The sequence below is a fragment of the Globicephala melas genome, chromosome 1 (genome assembly GCF_963455315.2).
Source record: "Globicephala melas chromosome 1, mGloMel1.2, whole genome shotgun sequence".
Taxonomy (NCBI): domain Eukaryota; kingdom Metazoa; phylum Chordata; class Mammalia; order Artiodactyla; family Delphinidae; genus Globicephala; species Globicephala melas.
In genome coordinates, this window is record NC_083314.1 from 15192485 (window position 1) to 15210130 (window position 17646).

General features: G+C 43.0%; 1 protein-coding gene across 21 annotated transcripts in view; it reads right to left on the reverse strand.

Annotated features, from left to right (window-relative positions):
- The window catches only part of ESRRG (estrogen related receptor gamma), a 640838-nt gene that overhangs the window by 421213 nt on the left and 201979 nt on the right, over positions 1–17646 (reverse strand). The window contains exon 1 of one of the 21 annotated variants that reach the window (XM_060297398.1): positions 5548–5630. The exons of the other annotated variants lie outside the window; for them this stretch is intronic. The gene's annotated coding sequence lies outside the window, so the exon portion shown is untranslated. Of the gene's footprint in view, positions 1–5547; positions 5631–17646 lie in introns of those variants that run through there. 21 annotated transcript variants of the gene reach the window in all.

Here is a 17646-nt window from a genome sequence, read left to right on the forward strand (position 1 = left end):
CCTTCACATTTATATTTTTGTACTCAGACCAAAGGAAAGTATATAGAATATTATATTCAGTATTTAGGGTTTTCTTTTAAAATGTGCCATTATTGCTCCAAATCGTCAGTGGATTCTGCCTTTGGAGTCATGAGATCTGGGTTCAAGCACTGACTCTATTTATTTCAAGCTTACTCGCTCTGTGGCCCTTGAGGATCTCTCAAGCGTGTTGAGTCTGTTAACTATTTCTAAGATAGGAATAAAAATATCTGTCTGTCAACTTCAAAGGGCAGTTGTGAATATCAAATAATATAATGCAGGTGATAAGCATTTTACAATGTATACAAAAATTATAAACCTTGAGGAGGCTGATATTAAAGCACCAGTTGTATGGATTTTGCCCTTTAATGACTTTGAAAGGACTACAGTTATATGCTGAGAAATGAGGAAAAGGAAAAAATAAAGGCACAAGGCATTATGTTTATATACTAATAACAGCCCAGTACAAGGCTATACCTTCAAACAGAAAATGACAATATGGAAAGCACCAGGAAAGTTCATTCTAGTAGGTCTTGGTCAAGTAAAATCAATTTAAAGTCCTTAAAAATCACATCAACTCTCTCTGCCATTTAAAAAAACTCTACACTATATTCGTACACTTCTATTTCCACGAGCTCTGCTATCATCATTGGATAAAGTGAGTCCACTGGCAGGCGAGAGCTTGAGTTCTAATGTCAGCTCCGACACAGGGGATTAATAAACAAATATTTGTAATGTTTCCTGAAGAGGAAAATTCTTGGGTGTTTTTATTAATATTAGCAGCATATCCCTATGTGTACTTGGTCTCAGCATAGCATCACATATTTAATACTGATTACTGTATGAGCTTCGTTACACAAATGAAATAAAATGTTACTTATAAAAATGCTCACTCGTCCCCTACCATAATTTAAACACATGGCTAAGAGGTCATTTCTCAAACCATTAGTGGCCCTGCAATTTTCTAAAATTTTCAACTTTTCTCAGAAGCAAATGCTCACATAGAATGTCTCAGTAAAAAAAAGGGCTTTGACCATGTAAACACGTCTAACTGTCAGCTGAAATTGCTAGAAAACTGAATTGTACAATTTCCATGAGGGCTCCCTTAGCTAGCAGTGAGACTGGCTTGCTCTTGGGCACATTAACCCTTGATACTTCCTCTGTAAAACCGGCAAGATGCCCAATGCCAGCGTTCCTGGTGCTCAACTAATAGCGTGGCAGTGGTGACCCCATGCAGGAGGTCACCCTAAGGTAGCCTCTTGTGCCCTAAGGCAGCCTGTCAGGCACCGGGAAGCCAGAACCGCTGCTCCCCTGGAGGACACAGGGATTCAACAAATAAACAGATAAATCGTTCACCCCTTACCTTTCCCCACCCAGAAACTCCAGTCCTAAAACAAATGTTCAGAGAACAGGAGGGATTTATTTCCAAGTGCTGTTTCCTAGATCTCTGTTCAAAGATTCATATATAAGTTGAAGGACCTGGAGGCGGAAGAGGACTGACCACTAGTGTGAAGACGTATGTATATTCAAATTTCCATCAGTGAACACGGGAGGCTCCTCAGAACCTGTTTCATCTGCTCAGTCTAGTTTAGTCTGGCAGCTGGAGGCTGCCACCACTCCCCACAGGGCTACGGTGAGTAGCCTGGGATCGCTCGTGATGCAGGAAGCTTCTGGCTCACCATGTCATGGGGCGGCATGAAAAGACAGGCCGCACAAAGCAGCACGGTCCCCTCTGCCCTGCTTCTGGAAGAATGCCAGGAGGAAAGCTGCTCCCTACCCTCTCATCCCCGGGCTGGCACGAAGAGGCCATGTAGGGTGCCATACCTTGAAACACCTCGGAGAAAAACCACCACATTCTACTACCTTCAAGGAGGTGGATGGGTGGACAAGAAGAAAGGGAGAGTGTGCTTTTAAAACAGGCAGATTGTGTTAGCACACAAGTAAGCTGAACTACCATCCAGCCCCAAACGGCCAATGCAGCTTTATAAAAACAAACGAACAAAAAGAACCCCAAACACCTGGAAATGTGTACTTGATTACAAAGAGAATCTAAACTACTGTGATTGTACTATACACACAGGATGCCCAGGTAATCTACTCAAGATCACCTCCAAAGGAGGACTGGAAAAACAACAAAAACAACACTAACGTATCATGGTAATGCTAAGAATAGATCTAGTAATGGCTATTTTGGCAAAGCAGGACCTTGGCCGTGTAGACCGCAAGGGCTGATGGTACTCTTTACCATCACAAGCTTCCGAGGGAAACAGCCAGTAGCCGTACCCTCGTTTGGTATGCCCTGTGCCGGTCCAGGCGACCTTGGGAGCTATTCATCAGGGATGGAAGACAGCTATTTTCCTTTATATCATACTTTTCAGAACTTTTAGTCATTTGTGGTTCTCTGTCTACCTCTCACGTGTGTGTGTGACGCAAGCACATGTGCCCACCCACCTCCCTCTTCCTTTCAGCCTCAATTCAAGCATTAACCTTTGACATAACATTTTTGCTGCTCATCAGAATGGAAAGAATGAGCTTCAGAGAAGCAATTGAGTTGAGAGAATCAAAAAGATGACATCACTTCAAACGCGGACTTGCCAGAAAATAATCCTTTCAAGTGCTCCCCTGTGTGACCAGCCGGGGACCCTCAACTCTCCCTGACCCGCTGCATGCTGCCCCTGTTTCATATCTTTTGATCACCATTTGTTTTATGTCACCGTTTGTAACATCCCCCGTGTGTATATGTGTGTGTTACACCTGTGTACTTTTTAAAGCTCCTGTCCATGTTCACTTTATAAACTCCCAAGTGAAAGAAAGGAATTCATTAGCATCTGTTATTAGTTTGATAATTCTCAAACATTTACATGGCATTTGCCCAGGAAGAGTAGCAGGAATGAGAATTTTTGGCCATCTGCACATGTTCTTTCTGATACACGCACTAAGAGGTACACACAGCAAAATGGCCCTAGAGGTGGGTCCTGTACTACTGGTATGTTTCTCTTTTTCTCTAAAATACAATTAAAAGGTCTTCTAACTTTTTCTCCTTTTCCACAATACAGGAGTTTCAGATGCAGAACCATTCTGAGAGATGCTCAAATATCACTGGATTCCTTCCTCTCCCCTATCCCCACCAACTCATGAGCAAACAGTGAGAAAAAATATACATTAAAGTCAGACAGACCTGGGTTCAAATCCCGCTCAGCCGCTGCTTCGCTGTGCAGCGAAGCACAGCTTCTGCTTTTGCTGTGTAACTAACCACTCAAAATTCCATGACTAAAAACAAGCACCGTTATATCCTCACAACTCTACAATCTGGCTGGGCTCAGCTGGACCGTTCTTCTGTTGCTCCTACTACCAGTCACTCATGCGGATGCATTCAGCTGGCTTGTTGGCTGTGGACTGGCCTCAGCTGGGGTGATGAACTAGCTGTATATCTCAGTCTCCCCATCTCGCTCTCTCTCTGTCTCGTTCTCCCTGCAGTCACAGGGCCTCTCCCTTCCCATGTGTCTCTCTTCACAGGCTCAGCACAGGGTCTCTCCAGCAGGGTAACTAGACTTTTTTTTATTGGTGACTCAAGGCTTTTAAGCCCATGAAAGTGGCAGCTGCCAGGCCTGCTTAAGTCTGGAACTGGAACCATCTGGCCAGTCCAGATTTGGGGGAGGATAGTAACTACACATGTTGTGAATATAGAAGGTGTGAGTCACTGGGAGACACTCACATAGCCGACTACAGTAGCCAACTACTACAGCCACTTGATAGAGCACTGCATCTTTTCATTTTGATGTGTTCTGTTGTAACATCAGTTTCCGTATCCGTCAAGAGGGAATAATAATATTCCTATATTTATGGAGATGTAAAAATTCAATATGACAATGAATACACAGTGGTAAGCACAGTGACTGACATATAGTAAATAAACTCTGTAAATAGTCTCTTTTGTGTATCCCAAAGTACTTGGAATACCCAGGAATTTGCAAGCCCCTTCCTACCACTGTGTACCCTCCCATGAGAGTAGAGTCCACAGTTCACATTAGCCATCTGAGAAGTCATCTCAGTGCCTTGTACACAGCCAGGCATTCATCAAGTACCTGGTAATGAGTGCTGATTGACTCTGTGATCTAATGAATTGGTATACACTGTCTCCTAAAACTCACTTCCACAACACACAGACAGATTCAGCTATTTCTCAAGAATTTCTTATACGCAAAGCAAAAGTTATCAAATTCAATGTCATGAGCAATCATAGCAGTCTGGAGTTCATCTTCACCACTTTTTAAATATAGTATGTATAGCAATTTCCCCAAAAATATTTTGCCAGATTTTTCACTGCCTCAATTTTAAAACTCAGGCACTATAAGAACTATGTAATCCATATGTCTGTGATGCATTTTTACCCGGTTCATCAAAATTCCATTTTTGTATTAAATGTCAAAATGCCTTTTATGTCTTTATTTATCAGCCCTTGCAAGTTGTTATTTTTAAATGATGGTAGAACATGGTTTGCAAAATCTACAAAGGCATTTGTAATTGTGTTCCAAACATCGGCTTCTGGGAGAGCTCATTTTGTTTACTCTTGGCAAATTCATATTTTCAGATATAGACTTCTAAAGTCGATTTTATGTACTTCATTTAAAAGGTATTAATTTTAAATGTACTAATGAATGTAATCACCTATGTGTACACAGAGTTTGGAAAACCACTGCCCCTTTGAAGGGAAACTTTGCTGTCTCTATCATCTCATTCTACCTCAACTTTATATCTTGATGAATAAAAAAATGAGACTGCCATTGTCACCTATTTGTAAGAGTAAAACAAAGCGCAAATTTTGCTCCCCACAGTGCTAGACTGTGTACCCTTCTTGACACAGACACACTATAGGCTCATCTCACTCCTGACATTCAAACTTCATCAAACCCTCTTCCTGTCTTCTTCTTGTCTCTGTTATTGTTTAAATTTTTCACTAGGAGATTTTTAAAAAATGATAGCAATCTAAGGGGCCTCGCCATAACTCAAATTTCTGTGATAAGCCAATTGTAATTTGAATTAAAATAAAATAAATACATACCATAAAGCAGAGTGTTAGCTAAAAAAAAAAAAATCTATAAAATTCAATGTTATAGATTTTCAAGTCCTATGTTTTAAATAAGAAAATCTGGGAAAAAAAGAAAAGGGAATCTGAAAACCAGAGGAGGGTCTGTGACCTTAGACCAATCAAACTGTGGTTTAATTTAGTCATCTGTAACATGAAGATAATGAAGGCTGTATTCCCCCCCATCACAGACTTATCATGAATAGCAAATGAATAATATAACATTTCATAAGCCACAGACAATATTAATGATAATAATGAAATATCTGGTACGAGCTGTGACCTACTTTTTTCTCTGTTTCAAATATAAGCTGGTGTAAATTCACTTTTTCTCTAACGTTTCCATGGAAGAGTAAAACATTTATATCGAACCACTGAAGAAACGAAAGAAAATTAGCCTGGCATAACTCTGAAGATCACAAGTGTGAGGCCTGTGTGCTTACTTGTCCAAGCGCCAACGGTTCGCCAATTCCAAGTCACCTGCTAATAAGCAAAGGATGGTATTCTGTCCCTCCGTAACGGAAACGTCATCCGCGTGACCCCGATACTTTTACCTTCAGTTTGTCACAACGTCAATCAGTACAGGAACAGCATTTCTGGGTTTGAACTGAGAAATACACTATTTCCCAGGCTTTGGCGAGGAGACCAATCACACAGCTAGACCTCTCTGCTCAGGCTGAAAAGCAGCTTGGAAATTTGAACACCAACCAGTGTAAATCTGTTGCTAGGTTAACAGTGTTTTCTAGTAAACAAAGTCTGCTTTCTCAATAACTTGTTAAAATGGAATACATTCTTTTTATTCTTCTCTTAAAAATGCAAGGAAAGAAAACAAATAGGCTATCACGGAGCCTGGCCTCTTCTCTAGAAATCAGATAAGAGCAATTCCTACTGCACACCCGAACTCATCCTGCATGGACGAGAAATAGCATGTTTCTATACCACGCCAAAGCTGACCCGGGTGTTAATTTGAATTTTAAGCAGAATCGAGCTTTTCCTTGTGCCCGTCCCACCTGTCAGCGTATGGTTGTATAACAAGATAATTACTTTCTCTTATTTCAAAATGCCAGACACCCAAGTAAGACTTCCATGGAAAATGAAGAGAGCGGCTGTATTAAATTTTATTCTAATAAGTCTAAGGCTAAGTCTCACCGGTATCTTGTTATATGATTCACAGAAATGGTGGCAGATGCCACATACACCCTACAAAGAGGTAGAACCAGAGTGTGTGATGACTTCAGAAATATACTTGGGGAAAACTTGCAGGAAGCAAGATGAAGTTGTATATCATTCATTCCTGTAGCAGTGCATTGTGGGTAAAAAAAAGTACAAGGTCGAAATCCAAGGTTATTTAGAGAAGGAAAATAGCAATGCTGTGCTTGTGCTATAAAACTATTGTTTATTTAGTCCAGCGAAATTCTAAGGATTTTAGATGTAAAGGCTTCTTTTAAAAGACATGTCCAGGTTACCAAAGGGGAAAGGTGAGGTGAAAGGGATAAATTGGGAGATTGGGATTGACAATATACACACTACTATATATAAAATAGATAACCAACATGGACCTACTGTATAGCACAGGGAACTCCACTCGATATTATGTGACAACCTAGATGGGAGGGGAATTTGAAAGGGAGTGGATACGTGTATATGCATGGCTGAGGCACTTTGCTGTACACCTAAAACTGACACGGCATTGTTGACCAGCTATACTCCAATATAAAATAAAAAGTTAAAAAAAAAGCATTAGTTTAGAATATTTAATGATGCCTATGTGCCTTTCAAATTCACCAAGAAAGAAGAGACCTTTGCTGATATCCAATGAGATCAATATTACTTAGCAGTGGTTTATAGGATTTGGAAAAGAAATTCCTTTAGACAAATGAAATCTAGGGACAGCCCTCAAGTGTCTGCTTTTATGCAACCCTATGTCACTTATTACACTGCTGCTTTCCCCAGCTACAAGCTTTCCATAGCCGCCCATCTGGTAACTGGAAATCTATCCCAAAAAGATCTGTCCTGGATTGCAGGAGAACAGGTTCAAAGAAGGAGCCGCACAGAAAGGTCACAATTACGGGCATCTACTCAGGGCCAGTAGAGTACAGCACCTCATTCCTGTATATGTTGAATGAAGCTTTGTGTCTGAGGTTATAAATGCCAGACAGTCAGCAGGATGACGTGAGCAGGGCATGAGATTCAGAGTCGGGCAACAGAACTAGATTCAAATCCCAGATCTGACACGTTCTTCTTCTGTGGCTTTGCTCAGTTTACCCAGTTTTCAGATTTCACCATATTCTGCTGTCTTGTTTGGAAACTGAATTTAGAGATGCAAATGGGATCCGGAATGGCCCCTCCACTCATGACTTCAAATCCAGATTATATATATAATAACGTTGACAAAATTTTTCCCATCTGATGGTAAGAAAGACATCGCGTAGACACCAGGCACGTCTTCTATCAGGAAGTGGTGGGCAGTATTTGTGCTGAGGTGTAGGATACAGCATGCTCTCTGCGTCTTAGTCACACTGTAAGTTCTTGCAACTACTTAACTGAACTGACTCTGCGCTCTGCATTCCATCGGTGAAATGAGGAAATGCTTCCATCTCTTAGGGTTTGAAAATGTAAGGCAGATCCTCATTCCTCTGTCTACAACTCCCCTGGGGCTTCCCATCTTCTGCTGGGTAAGAGCAAAGCCCTTACGAAGGGCTGCAACATCTCTCAACTCCCCTGCTTTCTCCCCGTAGAACCGACCATCCCCTAATACAATCATTTTTTTAAAAATGTATTTGTGTTTATGGTCTTAACTCCTTTCACAGGAATAAAAATTTCACACAGGCAGGAATTTGTAGCGATTTTACTCCCTGCTATATCTCTACTGCAGAGCCCGGTACTAGGGATGCTCAATACATATTTATGGATAAATGGAACTGTTGTAAGGTATCAGCATGTTATCTGTAAAGCACAGAGCACAGTGCCTGGCACATGGTAAGAACTTAATAAATGACAGCTATGGGTTCTTGCAGGTGTCTAACCGTGGGTAAGATTATGATCGTTGGAATCCTGAGGGGGCATGTGCTTTTGGCCAGTCAACAGTGCAACTAACACCTGGGTTACCCCAGGGTACTGGAAGGCGACTGCTCTATAGGTGGGCCTTGCCATGACTCATCTGTAGGCCTTGGGCACACCAGTGTCTGCATCTATAAAACAAACACAATGATATCTACCCTCCAGGGGAGGAAGAAGGTAAAAAAAAAAAAGCTCTGTTTGTCAATTGCTTAGCCATCTGTGATGAAGTATCCACACCATGATTTAAAACATTTGATAAGAATAAAAATAGGAAAAAACTGGGCTTCCCTGGTGGCGCAGTGGTTGAGAGTCCGCCTGCCAATGCAGGGGACACGGGTTCGTGCCCCGGTCCGGGAAGATCCCACATGCTGCGGAGCGGCTGGGCCCGTGAGCCATGGCTGCTGGGCCTGCGCGTCCGGAGCCTGTGCTCCGCAACGGGAGAGGCCACAGCAGTGAGAGGCTCGTGTACCGCAAAAAAAAAAAAAAAAAAAAAAAGGAAAAAACCATAGCGTTTACATCGGAGTTTTTCTGCCTACGAAAGCCATCTTTCAGCTGGCACTCACACATCCCACCGAAGAGGGTTTCAGCCACAACCTTTTTTCTTCAGGTTAAAATGAAGCAGTGATGAGGGAAACACAGTCAGACCTTTCTGGGGACATCTGAGGATCAGGTTTACCAGCTGGGGCAAGTTATTCTTTTCATCAAGGTAGTAAAATACAGGGAAGGATGGATGCTAGTCGTCTTTTCATTAACTGGGTAGAATTACTGCAGCGAGAAGGTTAATAATTACACAAGTAATTAACACTTCCTTGATTTTCCTACTCTAATCCTACAGTTTCAGGATTTCGACCTCTGGTCCCAGAGTCCACGGGAAGATGAGAGCAGAATGGCGATGAATGGCATTGGCTTTGGAGCGGGGAAGCCAGGAGAGTTTCTCTGGGTTTCTAACCACTTCCTGATGAGATACAACTACAACACAGGTACACTGGCAGTCAACACTCGAGTTTTTGTAACCATCGGGCGCCATGCAGGTATTTGCCACCCTATCTTCCCTAAGCTGCCACTCCCACCCCTTCACACCCGCACGCAGCGTATTTGGTGTCACTGTCTATTAAAGATAACTAATGCCCTAAGTCTTTATTTACTTCTGTTTATTGCTATTTTCGCAGGAGTCACTGGAGAGCAGCTATGCGTCTGGTCCACTCGGGTTCTTTAATCACTGTTAGTAGGTAAAATCATCTGTGACAACTAATCCAAAAAGCAGATTATATTTATTTTGGCTACAGTGGCTTGCAATTCGTTAAAATCAACAAAGCCTTTTCATTAGCCCCCTGCTGATGTGCTAAAAACAGACATTTCAAGGGTCTCAGAGCGCTGAGCTACACATATGCAGCCACGCTCATTCTGACAGATTCTCAGGGCCATTCTTAACACGAAATCTTATTAAGCTAACAAACAAGAAACAGAACCCTTCTGCTTTCATACAAAGGCTTAATTAACATGCCTAAACTCCAAAATCACAATCATAGCCGCAAAGCTTCCTGAATGTGGAAGCAAAACAAACATAACAGAGACTGTATCATTAGTTAAGCAAGACTTACCAAAAATTGGGACCTTTTTTTAAAAAAAAAATAATGTGGGAAAGGATTAGAAATCAGAACCATGATGTCTATTTCTAAACAGTTCTGCATGGGCATTCTGGCCTTCAAAAGCTGGGATGGTGATTAACTGGACGAGATCTGGCAGCAGATCTACTGAGCAGAGGATCAAGGTCTTATTGCAGGGGCTGCCAGAGGTTAGAAACAGTTGCATCACGTTTAAGGTCAGCATCACTCCAGCAATGTTCTATGTATCTTCCCTCTCCCACCCTCACTCCTGTGAACACACTGCTGCCTTTTCCAGGTGTATTTCTTTTCCTTGCTACCATCTGGCTGTCCATCGCAGAGAAGAGAGTCTCTTTAATGCTGAATTGGATGTTAAGGCTCAGTGTCAGAAATGGGGGGCGTTCCAGGAAAGATGCTCACGGCAGTGACTCAGCCATCACTGTGCCACCAGGCAGCAGCCATAATTAATGAATGTATCAGAAGGTCTACCCAAGGAGCAAAGAAGGTAGACGATGATTTATGTTTACCTGGGGGAAGATTATTTAGCTTTGCAAGAGCTTTCAGAAGGAGGGAGCCCAGAAATATTTAGATATGGCGTGGTACCTCTCCAATCCTGGAGAGAAACTCAAGGAACAGGCAAGCAGACCCAGAAACAGAGGGCAGGGGGGACACACGCCAAGGGTGATGTGCTCTCTCCTGCAATCTTCCCCTCCATGGCTCTGATTGGAAATCTGCTGTGATTTGTTTACTTCCAGGACCGCTACTGCAATGGAATGACTTGTTTGCCCCCTCCAGCATAAGCCTGAACACTGTCAAAGATGATTACCAGATGATACTTCATGCAAGTCTCTATCCTAACATGCGCATTTCCACTGGTTGAAAGGGGAAGCCAAAAGCTGCCCTTGAGAGCAATGGCTCGTTTGGCTCTTCAGTTCACAAGGGATGAGTGGGTCAGGCTGCCTCTGGGACACAAAGGTCCAGTTCATCTCCACGAGGGCCTCTGTCCAGTAGCCCCTTCAGCCAGGATTGCAGCTTCCTCTGGTTCATTCCATGAGCAAAAGCGCTGTCTGTTAGAGCAGATAATAAAATCTAGCCTAGAAGGAAAATCCACATACAAAGCTTCTCTCCAATCAGAGTTCTGTCCACAGGGAAAAGGGAGCCACATCTGATAGACAAGTTGTCACTTGGGCCCTCCGTAATTAAAATTATTGTTGCCATAGCAATCCAAAGAGTGGTACGAATATACAAAAGGTTAGTGGCATGGCTTTTTGGTGGGTGTTGATATTGTTTGCAGCCCCAGTTTGGGTTTATTTATGGCAGCGCAGAAATGTGACTTGGACAAACAGCAGAGGAACCATCGGGTCAGGTAAGAAAATCTAAAACTCAATTATGGACCCAAGATACTGTTTGCAATTGTTCCTCAGCCCCTGGCCTGCCTTACTCAATAGGTAATAAAAGCACACTGCCTTCCTTATGTATATTTACATCCAGCAGCTCTCCGCAGCACACCCCAAAGCTTCCTGATTCTCTTCTCTATCATCTCCCAGTATCCAGAGGATTATACTCAAGAAGATTTCCAGGTCATCACAACAGGTCACTTTTCTAAGCCACCGTATCAGGGAATAGGAACCACATGCCGTTCTCACGCAGGGAAACAAAGAATCCACTTGGTTTGGGGACTTAAACAGGATGGCGAAACAGCCTTTATTACTGTTGTCATATAAAACACGTTGGGACAAGCAATACAGCGGCAGTCGCCCCAAGGAGTATTTCAACTTTATACCTCCTAAGGTTATTCTCAAATAAAAGAGCACACACCCTTCAGTTTTTGTTTTGGGGTTGGGTTTTTTGTTTTTTTTAAAAAACAGACTCCCTCTTTTCCTGGTTCCTTCAAAATGAGCCTGCTGTTCAGTGCTCATGATCTCCTTAGGACAAAAGAGTCTGAGCCAGGCAAGAGCCAAAGGCCACACAAACAACTCCCCACTTCCCCAGACAACCCCAAGATCCGGCACACCTCTGCCAGCCAGAAGCAGGAACGAACAGGCCAGTGTTTCCCAGCCTGGCCAGACCCAAAGAAGCACCTCAGGCACTTGCTAAACCACAGCACACCAGCCCCCTGGCCTGGAGACTCTGCTACAGCAGGTCTGAGCGCATTTGGGAAACACCAGTACAGAGGAACTCGGCCAGATGCTCTGAGGGACACGTCGCACGTTCATAACTGTGTAGAGGATCCAATCCAGAGGCGAAGAACCCGAGGAGGTAGAGGATTCGTCTCTGGCCTTTTCTGTTACACAACCGGCTACTGCAACACAGCCAACCTCCCTCCCAGGAATACTGAGAATACCCATGGGGAAAAAAATCACTCCATGTATGTTCTTGTGGCTCTAACACATCTTGAATCCAAATATTGAATGGTTTGGTCATGTTAATGTGGCAGAGGAAGGGAGGGGAGGAAGTTCTGTTGGGCTTTTAATTTGATTTTTCAACTGAATAGAATAGGAGAGAAACTAGCGGTTTAAAATTCAGGAAAATGAACTGGTTACTTACTGACTGATTGATTTGGCGGGGGTAGTCGGAGTGGGACACTGCCCTGGCAGCAATAGTTTAGAAATCCGGGTGGGGGGGAAGTAAAAAGTATAATGTTTCACTTAATGCTGGGGACAGTAGCTCAATATGTTGAAAGAAGCATATAATATTTCCCCTGGGGGATCTGAAGGTAGCAGTGTAGGTGACAAAAAAGCCTGGAGGACTGAGGTAGAGAAGGGAGCTTTCATCTGATCAAATGAGTAGTGGACACAGCACGCTGTCACCAAGCTAGCTCCCCCTGCAAGAAGAGTAGCTCAACACAGCCCCCATTACTATATTTCATGGACACTCTGTCTTACCGGAATACAACTTGCTGGGGGGGACTAGTGTCTAGAGAGAGACTCTCAAATAAGCTTTTACTAAAAGATTAGATGCCTAGCTGCGGCAACTGCTTCTCTTTAATTCCAAAAGCAATCTGAGCCGTAACCCAATAGTTCTGCCCTCTGATAACTGAGTAAAATCTAATACTGTTCCTGAAATTTTATAGACATTCCTCTCTTTCTAAGGACATGAATAGTGTATATACACTCTTCAAAGGCTCGATCTTTCTCTTTTGTAGCAAAATGGCAAGAGCCTATGGGAGCGTGGTGCCTGGGGCAATGTTCCTTTTCTCTTAGAAGCCACCTGCTAATCACCTGCAAGTAATAACAGACTACAAGGGACGTGGCCCCTCACCCCCATGAAGGGCAAGGGTTAAGGAGAAACAAAGTGAGGGAGGTATTCTTGGCCTGAGGGGGCTCTGCAGGGTGACCAGTGAGATTCTCCAGAAGGATTGGGTTCAAGGGGCTGAGAGGCAGCCGCTGAAGATCAGAGGCCACTTGAAATGGACCAAGGAGCTGGACTTCTGAAGCGGAAAGAAAAAAAATAACACTTCCAGAAAGGTAATACAGTCTCAGGGCCAACAATATCTCAGAGGGTTCCTTGCTCTGCCTCTAAGCTGAGAGGTTGGGCTTGATGGGCCTGGCACACAATGGGCTCCTTCTCATCAGGCTGCTTTCAAAAATGCGGCACCCTCTCACTCCACGGCAAGGCCAGTGCTGCACTGGGTACCGGCACCAAACAGCGTACGAGAAAAATCTGCCTGTTCCCGCTGGTGTACAGCTGTCCCTCAGTATCTGCAGGGGATTGGCACCAGGACCCCTGCGGATACCAAGTCCCTTATATAAAATACACGTAAGTATATACACACACACACACATATATATAATGGCATAGTATTTGCATAAAACCTACGCACATCCTTCCGTATACTTTAAATCATCTCTAGATTACTTATAATACCTAATACAATGTAAAGGCTATGTAAGTAGTTGCAAATACACAGTGAATGCTATTTGAATAGTTGCTGGTGTGCAGCAAATTCAAGTTATGGTTTTTGGAACTTTCTGGAATTTTGGGGAATATTTTTGATCTTTAGTTGGCTGAATCCACGGATGCAAAACTCATGCATACACAGGGCTGACTGTACTTCTACCCAAGAGAACTTAGAGCAGACAATTCAAAGGGCATTAAAGGCTTAGAAAACTGTAACTAAGAAGTTGTTAAGGGAAAAGAGTTTAATCCAGTTCTGATCTTGAACTGAGAAAGAATTCAGGCATGTGAGGGATTTTGATGGAATGAGTATGAATAATTCTTTTCCAGCTACTGAAAAGTCAAGAAGAAGAAAAGATTTCTGAACTAGTCTGGTTGAAAAGAAGAAAGCCTTGAACATGAGACATTGGTGCCTAATGGCGGCTGTGGAATCACTGTTTTCAGACTGTCATTAACTAGGATATATTCACTGATCTCCTTCCTACATGAAGATTGTAGGATGGCTTTGAATTAAGACTTGATTTGCTCTCCTTCACCATTACATCTTGCCCCTGTGCCCTGTGGAATGCCATTACACTGGCCAAATTCCCCTTTATCCTCCATCTTTCTCTCACCTCTTTCCCCCAGTTTCTCCTCTCAAATGAAGCCTCAGTATTTTCTTCCCCTTTGCATTCATCCTGTCCTTCCATCTTGATAACAAGGAAGAGGGAAAAAATGAATCTCTCTCAAATCTACTTCTCAATATTTACTATCATTTGAAATGTATGGCATCCATCTTCATCACCCACTTCATATCAAGGCTGCTATGGTCCAACTGAAACATTTCCTCTCCCTCCTGTTCAAATCTCCATGTTCTTGGGTATTTTTGTTAACTTTGCCATGTACTTGATGATTCTTTAATATCTATCCTTCCTCCCCTGCTTGAAAACACTATCTTCTGCACCAATGACCATCCGCCAGGCTACTAGATTACATGATAGATGATGCATTTCAAGATTTAAAACACTTTCCTCCTGGGACTTCCCCGGCGGTCCAGTGGTTAAGACCCCTCACTTCCACTGCAGGGGGCACAGGTTCAATCCCTCATTGGGAAACTAAGATCCCACGTGCCATGTGGACAAAAAACAAAACGAAACAAAAACTGCTCTCCTGTGAAAACAACCCAAATGTCCATCAATGAATGAATGGAAAAATAAAATGTGATGCAGACATACAATGCAATATTATTCAGTTTTAAAAGGAGTAGCATTCTGATACATGATACAACCTGGATGAACTCTGAAAACATTATGCTGAATGAAATAAGTCAGGCGATGTCATACGATTCCACTTACATGAGGTATTTAGAGTAATCAAATTCATAGGGTCAGAAAGTAGAATGGTGAATGCTAGGGGCTGGGTGGAGGTGGGTATGGGGAATTATTGTTTAATGAATACAGAGTTTTACAGTTTGAGATGATGAAAAGTTCTAGGAATGGATGGTAGTGATGATGGCTACACAACAATGTGAATAGACTTAATGCCAATGAAATGTACACTGAGAAATGGTTAAAATATTAGGAAAAAATTAACCCCCGGTCTCCCAAATCTGCATAGGAATGTTCAAGTCACACTGGAATCAAATCTGATTGTACTCAGTTTCAGAAGACACATGGTGGGTTTGGTCAACGATTGGTGGTGAAAATGTGTCACTTAAAGGTATATTTCTTCCTTCCTTCACTCACTCAAGAGATGTTTACGGTGCAACTACTCTGTGACTGGTACAGTGCTAGAACATGAGACTGAATAGAACTCACAATCTAGAAGAGAAAAGAGACAGTCAAGAAGTAACAGTGTGTCCCACAAGTGTTAAGAAATAGGAAAGAAATGCTTAGAAGGCTTTACTTAGTGTGTGGGGAAAGGGGAAGAGAGGATGCTATAAGGATGCTTTTAGGCTGAGACCTAGGGTTTGAAGAGGAGTTAGGCAAAGAATAGAAGACTATTCCAGAGAGAACCACAGGAGTGAATGAGAAAGGACATAAGGCTTAGGGGATAGAATGGAGGTTGGCTTGGCTTAAGTTTAGAGAAAGAACAGAGAGGCAGGTGATGAGGCCTGAAAGGCAGGCAGAGAGTGGACTGTGGGGGGCCTGGGAGATGACAGGAAGCATTTTAGACATTTTTTCCTAAAGACCGAACGAGAAGATTACACCAGATCTCCCAGCCCCCTTTCCGGACTGGGGCTGCTATTCAGCCGTGAAGGTGTTAAATCTGTGATCTCTGTCCAAGCCTCGCCTGTTACGCCCTCATCCTCCCAATGTCCTCTGAGAAACTGCGACCCATCCCCCAACACGTCCCCACCCACACGTCACCCAGACCTCACTCAGATTATTAGGCGCCACGTGGCTTCCTTGGACATCTTTCCCCTCCAAGTCCAGGGTTGACATTGTCACCACTATCCTCACTCACAACACACTGCCAAGTTTAGTATGTAATCTTCCTTTCTGACTCACATGCCCTCTGAAGAACCTCTCTCTGACTCACTTCTCCCTTGGAGCAAGCATCCTTCTTTTCCTCCTGCATCTTTAAACTCTCTTCTCAGCCCTTTCTTTCTGCTTTAGATATTCTCAGGTCTCTTCTGTTAGCATATCACTCTTGGGTCACCACAGTTGAAGGAAGATGTGAATGTGGCTCATCAGCTGTTCACTCTGTCTACCTTCAACTTGGCCGTCCACCAAGAATACGAGGTAATCCATTTGCTCGTCCCCTGTGCATTCCCAGGCTCACTTCCTTTGGAGGTTTCTTTAGAATTACTCTCTCCTCAAGTTCCTAACCCCTATCTTCAGGAAATGACTTGACATTCTGACTATTTATTCAGTGGGCACTCTCACCTCTCATCTGTCCTTGCCTTTGTGGTCCATGGGTCTGTTTCTACAGATGGGCTTGGTCTTCCAGTCTTTCTTTAGGGAGGATGGAACTTCACCATGTTAAAGCCCTGAGAACTGCCAAGAAAGGTAAGACGTGGTTCTTGCCTTTCTGGAAATTTTCATCTACTTAGGAACATGGAGGACTATATCACTATAGTTCGTTGTTTGAGGATGAGTCTTAAATGGTACCAGTACACATTTCAATATCCAGGGTTCTTCTAGCTGAAGAGGTCTGGGAAGGCTGCAGGGAGGAGGTGAAGTTTAGGCTGAGCCTTGAAGCATAAGTGGGATCTCGATAGGCCTGACAAAGCGTGATGGAGGGCAACCCAAATAGAAGGAATAAGTGTGAAGCATGTGGGTAGAGCACACAAGTAGTTACGCTTTTTTTTTTGAGATATCTTTGATAATAGAACATTACATTATATTAGTTCCAGGTGTACAACATAATGATTTGATATTTGTATATATTGTGAACGCAGTTATACTTTCTAAAGTGAAGATCGGAAGAACACAATGGTGTGATAGAATTAGAAGTGTGTATGGGATAATGCTGTGGAGATTTCAACTGGCCAGTTAGTCAGGAAGGACCTCATTACAGATAATAGGATCGTATTCTAGAGTGGCCCGCAGTGAGGCTTGAAAGTTGAGAGGCTGGACGCCAAGTTCAGTTAGGAGGTACCTGTCACCAGCTGGTCCCAAAGTAAGGCATAAAGAGATCAAGGAGGACATGTACGATATTTTTAATCTTCAAACAAGGATCCCTCTCCCCCTTTGTCCCATCCCTCATACTTTTGGGGGGAGGGGCTTCTTATCTGTATTGATTTATTATTTAGTTTGTTTAATCCCACTCTTAAGAGTTTCCTTTCCTTCAGCTTAAAATTCCTTTTTCTCATAAAAGTAATAACTGTGCTTTGTGGAAATTTTAAAGAATTCAGGAAAACACTTCCCCCCTCATATTGAAAATGCTTTCCCTTGACCCACCCCGAGAAACCACGGGGCCTCTCTTTCCCTGCTCTGTAAAGCCTCCTGACTTTTCAAAGTTTTCGAGCCTCTTTGGCTTGTCATTTCCCTCAGCTGG